Source organism: Myodes glareolus, chromosome 4, assembly GCF_982192425.1.
Source record: "Myodes glareolus chromosome 4, mMyoGla1.1, whole genome shotgun sequence".
Lineage (NCBI taxonomy): Eukaryota > Metazoa > Chordata > Mammalia > Rodentia > Cricetidae > Myodes > Myodes glareolus.
In genome coordinates this window covers 56,167,338-56,179,387 of record NC_142029.1, presented here as the reverse complement: position 1 = coordinate 56,179,387, position 12,050 = coordinate 56,167,338, and the positions used below count along the sequence as shown (strand labels likewise).

The following is a 12,050-nucleotide window of genomic DNA, read 5'->3' as shown; positions in this document are numbered from 1 at the left end:
TGATGCAGGAATGAATGAAGGAAAGAATGGACAAGAGAGCAGAACAAGCCAAGCTGGAAAAGGACACTGTTTTCCTGACTTCAGGAACCTGAACTCTAGTGGGTGTGATCCACCAGGAGGTGGGAGGCAGGATCTTACCTGACTTACTATTGCATCCCTGAGGCTTAGCACAGTGTCTGGCCCCAATGGAAGATGCTTAAGAAATGACCAATGGATGGATGGATGGATGAACTAACACCTGAATAAGAAGTCACTGTGTTTTATTTTAATCTGTAAAGATCAACAGTGAAATCCTGGCCTTTCAAAAGAAAGCCTAGAAAAAAAAATGTTTCATAAGCACAGGGCAGAATCACAATGGGTTTTTAAATGGAAAAGGCAAAACATAAGGTTGTATGTAAAAAATTATCCCAGTACATTTTGTCTTTGACAAATGAGGCACCTACAGACTTTGGAGTAAGTGTTCATGCCTGTATTTAAACATAATTTATTTATAGAGTTTTGTGCTTGTTAAATCTATGCAAATTTAGTGTTAAAGTGTGTGAAAAAAAGCTTATCATCTTGCATAATTTTCGCGTGAGGAATGTATAGGGCACCTACCCTGTAGTGAGTAATACTGCTGACAGTGCCCGTAAGTGAGCTTGAGCAGCCAGAGTGGGGTCAGCTGCCTGTCCTGTCTCCAGCATCATCAGAGACCCAGACATGACGTAGAACCTTACAGTGTTAAGATGATTAATGAATGGGCAGTGAGACCTTGGTTTAAGACAGAATAAAAAGCCTTTCCTGGAACAAAAAGGGAAGAATGCTTTCCTTGCATCCGTTCATCAAGTCAGACAGTGATCTACACTGTGTGTGATACTAGAGTCAGCTGCTTCGCCGTGGTTCTTTGCCTACACAGGCAGCTTGTGGTGGCAGATGCTGTACACGGAGAGCCTCTCCCTCCAGTTTACCTTCTGCAAACCCCATCCAGTCCCTCTCCCATCTACTAGCCCAGCAACCTTTCAGATCATAATGGGACTCTCCAGGCTATCTGTTGTACTCAGGAATGATCACCATACCCTTCTACCGTTTATGCCCCCACCCTTAGAGCTCAAGAGGACACGTCCCTTGAGCTAACATCTAACCCCATCTAACATCCTGGTCCCAGGCGGGTAAGCACCTCTCACCTCCAGCCCTCCACCCTGTTCTCTCTTCTACCCTCGGGCAAGGCTGCAGGCTCTTATCTGGATGGACACCTTTTTCCAAGGAAAAACCACACTCAGATGGTCCTGGATGTGCTTTTCTAACCTGGTCCATTCTCCCAGATTTTCAGGTCAACCTACAGTGAGCCATGTCTTGCAGGTTCCTTTGCTGCCTATAGACAAGGCAGGCTGCCTCTCATAGGTGGAAAGGTTAGCCTTTGCTTGGGGCATGGCTGAGGGAATACTGTATATGGGAGAGGAACCCAGAAAGGGGATGATGTTTTTGTTGAGGAGAAGAGTAGCCTGGCTTTCAGAAACTGCTATGACTAGGAAATGGAGGAGACGTGATGGGAGAGGTCAGGAGTAGGGTGAGGTAGATGGCCAAGATACCGATGTCAGGTCAGTGAGCCTCGGTGAGCCTCAAGCCCTCAGACCTGTGGAGCAGTCACATCCGTGTGCCTAGTGAGATTCCCTGTAGTTCTGTGGGAGAGCCTAGGCCCCTCCCCAGCTCACTTCCCACTCGCAACTTAAGTCAGCAAACAGTGTTTGGCAGTTTAAATTCTTGTACCTGTTCTAAGCCATTTCCCTGCAGGCGGGAGGGTTTGCAGCACACTGAAAACAATCTGTCATGTTCAGAAGTTCTGCCTCTTGGGAGCACTCCCAGTCAGCACCCCACCAAGCCTTTGCTGCGGTCCTCTCCTCCCCGGGAGCTGTCGCTGCAGAGCAAGGGGACCTGCTCATAGACGGAATCTCCCTGAGCCCACAAGGAATCTGCGCTCAGACTCCAGTGATGGTCCAGAGTAGTGGCCCCTGATTTCTGTCACAAATAACCCCCCTCATATGAAGGTCCTTGCCTTGCTCACATGGCCCTGGCCTTACTCACCTGTATGTAAGACACCAACCCTGCCACCAGCTTTATTGCACACCTTAGCCAAGGTGTGATCTCTTCAGACTGGTTTTCCAGCTCTTGTTTCCTTTCTGTGGATTGGCCTTGTCTTCTCAGAAAGCACACGAGCTCCTTGAAGGCAGAACCGTTCTTCTCACAGTTTCTGACATATCACTTACACATAGACTAAAGACTCACTTGCTAGCTTCACTCCCCAGTGGGTGGAGGGGGATCCAGCTGGCAGCAAGAGAAGGAAGGAAGGATTTGTAGGCAACACGTGACCCTAGGGTACCAGGCATGCTCGTCTGTCTTGCTCTTGAGAGCAACTCTGAGGCAGTAACACTGACAAGTGACAGACAACAGCTCACTACGGGGGTCAGCAGTCCCTTTCACATTTGGCCAGGGAGGAGAAGATCTCAAAGCACAAAGTGTGTCTTTGTTGTGCCCGACAGTTTGAGACCGTTATAGGATGAAGGACTCTACCAGAAGCCAGCGAAGAAGTGCATACGTAGTCTCAGAGGGCAAAGGCAGGCTGGCGTCATGCCTCTCCTGCAAGGTGTCGGGATCGCAGTCACCTCGGTGTGTCACTTCCCTCTTGGGTGAAATTTTGTCAGCTGACCCTGGTGTTCAAGGACCATGGAGCAGGATCCACGCCCGTGGGGAGCAGATGGCCTCCTGAGTCAATGTGTGTTGTTGACATGAACACAGCCATGTCAAGGACCCCAGGACCTGACTCCCAGGAACAGCAAAGCCTTCCCCTGCTCCCTGACCTGCCACAGATGCTGACAATGTTTGTAGAAAGTGCCAGCAGAAACCTCCTCTTCCCTGATATTTACAGCCTGAGACAACTCCATGGAAGAGATCCCCCACAGAGGTGAGCTGAACCTGCCCTTTTGTTCAGCTGCGTACAATAAACCCACCTTCTTGATACAAATGAATCAAATAAACACACCGAGTCTCTGGCTGCTACTGTTCGTAATGCATGCTAGGATTTATCATTTCTACCTGATCCTGCCAGACAAGACCCAAACCCCACTACTCACTGTCCGTCCATGCAAAATGATCCTCTTATAAAAGACAGGAGGAGATGGACCTTCCTGGTGGCCTTTACTATTTCTTCCCTGGGCTTGTAATTGACCTAGACAAGCAGACAAGTGGGTCTGGCCTTCCCGGATTGCAGAGTCAGCTCTCCAGTCCTCGAGAAACTCCCTCAGCCTTGAGCAGCGGACTCCAGGAAGTTAGGCAGGCCTCACTCAGCAGTTCACTGGACTTGGTTGTAAGTTCCATGGGCCCAAACAACACCTTTCCTTCAAACCTTCACAAAGATACATCCCATTTCTATAAAAAGAAAAGAGCCGGGAAATGGTGGCGCACGCCTTTAATCCCAGCACTTAGGAGGCAGAAGTGAGCAGATCTCTGTGAGTTTAAGGCCAGCCTGGTCTACAGAGGGAGTTTCAGAATAACCAGGGCTGTTACACAGAGAAACCCTGTCTCAAACAAAAGGGGTGGGGGGTGAAAGCAAGACGTAGCCATGTAGTTGAACACTCACTGCTTCTGTGTTCTCTGCGTTGAGATGATTCTGTGGGTACATCAAATCACCCCAGATGCTTCACCAGGCTTGCATAGGGAAGAAAGCATGGCATCTTTTGGGGAGCTCTTCTCAAACCTGGATGTCCCCCTACAAATCAGTCAGGGGCCTTGCTAAAATGCAGACCCAGACTTAACAAGACTGGATAGGCCCGGGGACTGCAGATGCATAGACTTCGTTTTGAATAAGAAGATGATGCAGATGGCACCGTCAAGGCCACGGAGTGAGTCTGTACCATCTGCACTGGAAAAGATAACGGCAGGAAAGCCGCTAGTTGGTATCAATGCTCCTACCTGAGTCACACCAGGAGACCTGGAGCTCGCATATATATACTACGATACAGGAGACGCTCTTAGAGTGAACATTTCCCTGGCCACCAAACAGTTCCCTCATCATAGAGGCCCTCTGTGTGCTGAAGGCAGGGTCTACAAAGCCCTATCTAGATGTGACCTAACAGAATGCCTAGCAGAGGAAACAGTGGCATACTGTGACGGAAAGACATGGTGTTGGGACCTCTGGAAGTGCAAATGAGATGCTGCGCTTGAAACAGGCAGGAGTCCTTGGGAAGCCACACCTGGCCCAAGTCTAGATCACGAGACGGTTGTGAACACAGGCAGGAAGAGTATTACAAATCCTACCAAGTGTCAGGAGAACAGAAGGAACTGTTGTGTGGCAAGTACAGAGGAGGCCCAAAGGGGCCAAGATCATGGAGGAAAGACTTTATCATCACTCTGTGGGCAATGAGAATCCCCAGAGACTTTCCTGCCTCGGTGGACTGAGCACCGAGCTCAGGGAGGAATGCCGTCACCGGCTGTCTAGTGAAGACTGAACGAATGGGGACAAACTAAAAAGAATGATTATTTCTGAGTGTGCTTTGCTAAAGCGAGGTATTTATCCCAAAACCAATTTAAAATGCTTGGCAAAAAAAAGGAGGTTAAATTTTGAGCCTTATCCTAAGGTTCCATAACCAAAGGGGCAAAGTTGCAGCTAGATGTGTCTGGAGTAAAAGATTCTCCTCCGAAACCTTCTCAAGGATATGCCTCAAACCCCGGTCATGCATCTGTGACTAGAGTTTCCCCATGGGGCCAAACATGGGAGAATAAAGCCCAGTCAAGAGGCCAGCTGGCTTCACCTCTGCCCCCTTCACAAGTCAGATTAATACTGAAGAGCTGGCTGAGATTTTATTTTCTGAAAGGCAATGATTTAAAATGATGGCTGACAACCTCAGCAGGATGTTCAGGGCGGAGAAGGTGGAGTGGATGGTGATGACAGACTACATACAGATCTGCAGGGCTCTGGCAGGAACACTGGGCGAAGGAATATTCACTCCCAGCCTCTCCTTTGCTGTCCCACTGGCGTAGTGGTTAAGAAAATTGACTGATCTTCCAGAGGACCAGAGTTCAATTTCCAGCACCCATATAACAGCTTACAACTATCTGTAACTCCAATTCCAAAGGATCTGAAACCCTCACACATGCAGACAGAAACACCGATCAATTCTCATAAAATAAAATAATTTTATATTATTATAAATTATTATGATATTATTTATAAATTATAAATTATTATAAGTAATTCTCATAAAATAAATAATTTGTTTTAAAATGCAAATTCCTTCTTCAGTGATAATGGAATAAGCCAGGGTTCAGAAAACTGTAGCCCATAGGTCAATTGAGGAAACCGCTTGTTTTTAATAGAACCATTAGCAAAAATAATATATTTTTATGTTTAAATGTTTACAAAAAATCAAAAGAATATTTTATAGCACATGGGTATTGTAAGAAGTTCAAGTCTTGGTGTCAAGGGTTCCCTGGAACACGGTTCTACTTCTTTCAGATTACATACAGACGCCCTGAAACAATGGAACTCATGACAGAGATCATATGCCCCTCAAAAATCTCAATATTCACTTCCAAGTCCATAGGGTGGGAGGTAAAGCTTCATGACCCCTTCATGAAGCTGTTAATGTTCATTGCCACATTAGGAAGAAGTGGTCTACTGTGTTGTCTAGTATAGTCTAGAAAGACCAGGGCACCAGATGGATATAGTGTACAAAGGCAAAAGATCATAAATTAGTCAGTTCAAGTATTGCTGCACAGAAGACCAGAACAACCCTGTGATGTAAGCAATTCTATTCCATTTTACAGATAGGAAAATGGGTTAAAGAGAGACTAAGGGATTTACTCAAACTTCACAGCTCCTAAATAGCAAAGATGGAATTCAAATTCTGATTTATCAATTCAGAGGCATAGTTGAGTATGAAGGAGGCTGGGAAAAGAGGCTGGCAATTCCCAAGAAGGGATATTGCCCGCTTTACGAAGGCAGTTTTAGAAAGCTTAGAAGACAGACATGACCCGGGCATCACCAGGCAGCATGTTAGCCTCCCAGTTACTCCACAAAATGCTGGTGAGACTTGTGCGGGAAGCTAGCTAGACTTCAATGGTACCTAAGAACCACCAGTGCAGTTGGGCTGGCTCCTCTCTCTGCCTGACCCAGCTCACCTTTTTATCACGAAGCTGCCCTAGCAGCTCATCAAGAAACAAACCCATGCTTGCAGATGGCCTATCTCTCAGATACCGTCTGCCTAAACCAAAAGTTGCCTCTGGTTATCTCACAAGCCAGAGGACACAGAGTGAACCTGGAACTTGGATACCAAGAAATACAAAGATGCTGGCCCTGAGTGGGGCAAAAAAATGTCACCTTCCCCTCAAAGAGAATGTGGCATGAAAAGTCCCTGTCTTCCTTTCTATTCAGCAGGGTCATTCCTCGCTTATTTGAGGTTCATTTCCAGGGAATAAATTTCTTTATTCTCTAGTCCCTGTCTCTGTCTCCACTGCCCTTGGGCTTCCCTTGCCCTCCTCACTCTCCCCTTTGGGCTCATAACCTCTCTCTTCATGGCCCCTTCTCGATTCATCTCTATCCGACCTTCACTCTTTCCACATCTTCCTCTGAGTCCATCCCTGTTCCTCCCTTTCCAAGCAATGCACTCTAATCCCCACATGTAAAAGCCCCAGAGCCCTGGAGGGTGGAGGGGTGCAGGGGTCAAGCACAAGCCATTGATTACCGAGCTGGGCCCGGGATGCAGACTGGACTCTAAGATTACCTTAACTCCCGTATGGCCACAGGGTTTGTTTCAGCCGTTCCTCTGACCTAGATTTGATTTTCTCAACCATAAATTGTGAATCATAATTTTTGGCCAAACTATCTTTTGTGGGATTGTCAGGACCAAAAGAGGTCACCATGTAGAAATACTTCGCAAAATTTAAGCCATTGTGCAAGCAATGCTATGATTAGAGTTGAGGAAGTAAGTGATGCCCTACAAACAAACACACCTCACAGAATACAGCAAGACTGTGTGGATTGAGCAGCATGCCTACATGTTGGGGTGCAGACAAGGACCAAAGGGAGACAGTGGGAAACAGCACTGTCTCAGAGAAGGGGAGCCCAACTTTCAGTCCCAGCTTTGTTGGGAACTGGGAAGGTTATTCCCACCTGACCTTGGCTTCCTTACATGTAAACTCTCAGGGGTTCAATAGAAAGTACCTGTGGAGGGCCTTGCAGAACCACACAGCAGGCTCAGCAAACAGCACTGCTTTGATATGAGTCCCCTTTGCTCTGATTTTTAAAACCACAATGGGTCATTTTGTTCCAAATAACTAGCAAAGCTATCCCTACGGCCCAAGCCCTGCTGGCTGCTGCGGGGTGACCGTGAACTTCGCATTTGCCGAGCGCTGCCAGGAAAGCAGCTTGCTCTGGCTGCAGGCCTCGTGGGGCACTCCACTGTGAATAACGACCTGTTTTGACATCTCTGACATAGCCGATCATTAAGGTGCAACAAATGGCTCTGGAAGGGAGGCTGATTTACCTACTCGGTGGCATCCTAATGTGTTTAAAGACCTGCTGGATTAAAGCACCATGCTCGAGCCATATTCCACCTGGCCTCTGAGTTTGGAAGAAATGGGCCAATGGTCTTGGCCCTGGGGGGAGGGAGAATGACCACAATCCACACAGTATTAAAGGCTATAATGAGAGTTACTGCTGTCCGAGCAATCGCCGTTTGCCAAGTGCCGGCTGAGGACCCATGTGATCTTCACCACACCCTGCTTACACATTTTAGAGATGAGGACAGTGAGGCTAGGATTTTCCACAGTTCACAATATCCAGCCTAGTGCTATCTCTGTGTGTGGACACTAGGCTCCCCAGACTGCTTATCTCAAAGGCTTCCAAAACAAATGCAGGGCCCAGTTGTCTTTGGAGCTCTGGAGCAGAGCTGTGCAGATGAAGTGTCTACACTTAGAACCATCCATTGTATCATTGCACAAGGCAGCCTTGCAGAATGAGGGGGAGGGGTGTACTCCTTCATACAGCCCACAGCTTGTTACAGGCACAGATATCTCTCAACCGTCTTAGGTGACCTGTTGGGGATACAAAGGGATGCACTTTGCAAGGATATGCTTGGGAGATGCTAAGAGGAGGAACCATGGCTAAAACAAGATCCCCCATTAGAATCTCTGTGTTCTACCTTCCCTGTTCATGAACCTGACTGAGCCACATAGTCAGTAGACTGTGCTTTCTACTGACTTTAGTTACAAGTTTTTCCTTATATCTATGTCTCTGGGATGTCACTTTAAAGAAAGCAAGAAGAGTTAGAGTGCTGTCTCAAGTCAGAAAAACCTGGGTTCAAGTGCGGGACCTACCACACCTTGACCGCAAAACATTGAACAAGTCAATCTCTCTGGGTCGTCAAGTGTGATGTCCACAGAATGAGGCTAATAGTAGCACTTAGCAGGAGGCTGTCACAAGAAAGAACTGTGCCTGCCATCTGGGAATGACTAGGCTAATACTGGTAGTAAGGGAAATGAATGCAGAGAATGACAGAAGCCACTAATGTATCTGGGCAGTCTGGCCAGTCTCTTGGTACAGCTCTGTGCAGCCTTGGACGTCTCAGCCTTAAGTGTCTCAGGGTGAAATGAGCCTCCTGCCAATGTCTTCCTTAGATGGATATATGTGCATTGATGGCTTGCATAAGGAATAGAGCATGAACATTTGCTTTCTTCTTGTTTCTGTTGTCAAGTTTATAGCTAGCCCACCCAGCTTTAGCATCATGTTGTCTGTGCACCAGCCAGGCTAAGGTTTCTGATAAACATGGCCCACATAGGGCTGCCCCTCTTCTTCTTCCTATACTGTCTTCATCTCCGAAGTTGGTAGAATAGCGCCAAGTCTCCCCACATTTACCACCTGGAGCTCTTGGCAGAAGGAGAGAACTCTGGATTTGCATTGATGGGTGAAATAACTAACCTACAGGGATTCTGATGCCACCCTACTATGCAATGGGACAACTATGGTCCTGGATCAGTTAGAAAGCTCCCAAAGTTCAATAAAACGCCCCTGGAGTTTGCTTAAGACCAGCTAGTGATGAGACCCTGCGAACCCTGAGCTGCAGTGTGGAGGAGGGGGGCAAGCAAGTGGTCAGACTATTGTAACATAGAGTGGCCAGGGCAGTGACCATCGATAGTGGAGATGAAGGGTGTTTGTCCCATTGCTCAGCTGTCTGGGGGGGGGGGTGACCGGCATCAGAAAGCCTTCTCACAGGAGATGGAAGCAGAGCTGAGCTCTAAAGATGAATGAAGTTAGCTGGGTGCCCGAGGAGTTGGGTCAGGTGCTGCAGTGGGAAGGGTGGAGAGAACACCTGCAGGGGAGCTGCTGATTAACTGTTGTGCCCTCTAGAAATTTGTTTCCACCTTCTTAACACATCTTGATTTATGGCAGAAGGAGACAGACATCCTTAATGTCGTTGAGGATTTTGGGGGAAGTTACTGCCTGTTAGTTTTCAGTGGGGCTTCTGATGGAGATAGTTAATGAAGAAGAACTTCCAGAACTTTTCACAAGGATCCTGTGAGGAGATGGACTTGATGAGCAAGTTCTCCTGCTCAGCAAAGGCAAAACAGTCCTCAACAAGAAGGATCCCTTCCTCTGTCTGTCTTAGCCTGTGTCGTGTAGCTGTATTCAAATATTTGAGGCTGGATAAGCAGTAAAGAACAAAGGTTTTTGTTTACACACAGTTCTAGAGTAGGAAAAGTGCCAGAGCAGGACTCCAGCATCAGGTTGGCGTTTGGTGAAGAAGACCTTGTAATGTATCACAGCATGGTGGGGAGCTGAGAGAGAAATGGGAGCATGTAAGAGGGGCCTGTGTGTGAGAGAAATGAAAGTCGACCCAACTTATGATAACCCACTGCCCTGATAGCTGATTGAGTCCTGTGAGTCCCAATTTGCTCCTTCCAGCCCTAACCCAGTCTCTTAACAAAACCCTTAATCTTTTATGGAGGGTGTTGCCACCATGACCTAAACACCTTGCACCAGGCACGGTTTAAAATAAGCTTTACTTGTCTCACGTTAGTATCAAGGCCTCTGCTGGAGGACAGATGCCAGGGTGGCTTTGACAGCTTCTGTGTCCCCAACATCAGTGTCTGTCTCCGGCCTGAGGTTCCAAATCCCTAGGTCATAGTAGCCAAGTTCACATAGAGCTAGGACTGGGACTTGCCTTGTCTGCTGGCAGGAGGCTTGAATGATGACACAGGATCCCCCACCTGCCATGAACTTCTTGAGCAAACCAGCTTTTCTTCCAGGCTGCAAGCCAGAAGCAAATGCTGACAGTGTGTTGCTCCCTCTCAGCCTCTAAGGTGTTGGCACTTCAGCTCGCTAGCATCCAAACTGAGCATCAAACCCACAATGTCAGATCCCCAAGTACTCTGTGTGAGATGCATTAGTGGCACTCACATATGCCGGCCGGGCCTTGTGACAAAGACAGAGCAGATACCCCCAGGCTTAGGAGAGCGATGTTTCTCAGGTGAATCGACACACTCTGTATTCTGGAGGAAACATCAAGGCAAGTTGCATTTTCACTATTGTGACTTTTAATGCTACTATTTTAGCTATAGAGTTTATGATCATTTTTAAAAGAATAAAAAAATGTAGAGTATAGCCACAACAGAATTTTCCCACATTTGAGCAGGGGAGATGGTTCAGTAGTTAAAGATAGGGCCGTGCAAGTGTGAACTGGATTCTGAGTCTCCAGAACCCGGATACTGGGACACAGTAGGGCCCAGGTTTGTAGTCTAGTGTTCCTGTAGGGAGATGAAGGGTAAACATGGGAGAGTCCCTGAGAGCTTGCAAGCCAGAAAACCTGGAGGAAAGAGCAGCAAAACCTCAGAAGTGGTACAAGGCAAAAGTGACATGAGATTGTCATCTGATTGCCACAGGCAATGTGGCACACCTGAGTCTTCATTCACATACACACACACACACAAACACACACACACACACAAACAAACAATCATAAACAAATTTACACAAAAATAAAAGAATATTATTGATAATGGTAATAATAATAAAATACCCATAACCTAATAGCGCAATATTATCATCATTGTGAATTCTCGCTTTATTCAGCCTTGTGAACCTTATGTTCTTTCTTGCTTCATGGCATATGTATCTTCTTGTCATAGAACCTCACCAGCTCCATAACATTACGTCACCAAGGAGTATGCAAATACATTTGGCAGTGTCCTGTAGGCCTGTGATTGGCAGGCACTAGCACGGGTCTAGTTTCTTTTCATCAGTATGCATGAGGATTGCTCTACAGTCGTCTCACTTTTACTCTCTCAGGAGTGCATGGGGTAGGCCAAAATTTAAAGGCTTTGAAGCTTGAGTCACCTGTTACCAAGGACCTCCCCAACCTTTTCTGATGTCTCAGTGCTGCCCCCTGCAGTGAGAAAGCTGCATCTCCCAGCAGTACATCTCCCAGCATCACACACATGAACACTAGGGTCTTCGTGTAGACTGCGACTTGGGCCATATTTCCAAAAGATGTGAGAATTAGATTCTAACTTGAGAATACTGTCCTGTGAAATGTTAAGTCCCATGTTCTTGGGCCACCTGGAATCAGGTTCTTTTGTGTAAAATTAAGTTTTGAAGCTTTGTGCAACTGAATGAGATTTATCTGATAGGATGTGACAAAATATGCACCAAATATCTTTCAAAAGGACTGAAAATGCATGCATGGAAAGTCATCCTCCTCCAGTTGGAAATGCTATTCGGAGACATAAAAGTAAATATTCTCAAAGAACAGATGCTCCATCTTCCACCAACAATGCATTTTTCCCAAGATAAGAAAATTGCCTGGAAAATGTTCATGTTTATTGGGCATGAGAGAGAAGCATTTCTATAAATCGATGAGAAAGTACCCTGGTTGGCTGAGTTAGTGATTTCCCCTTTGGGAGGAGTATCTTTCATCGGGGCTGCTCTGAACTGTCTGGATCTCTTCAACATCAAACCAATTCGGTTAGGTACAAAGGTGGAGGTGAATGACTCAAAGGGTGGGGGAGAGGGAAGCCGAAGG

General features: G+C 46.8%; 1 protein-coding gene across 1 annotated transcript in view; it reads left to right on the top strand.

Annotated features, from left to right (window-relative positions):
• The window catches only part of Clstn2 (calsyntenin 2), a 592,274-nt gene that overhangs the window by 465,893 nt on the left and 114,331 nt on the right, over nt 1–12,050 (top strand). The gene's annotated exons all lie outside the window — the stretch shown is intronic.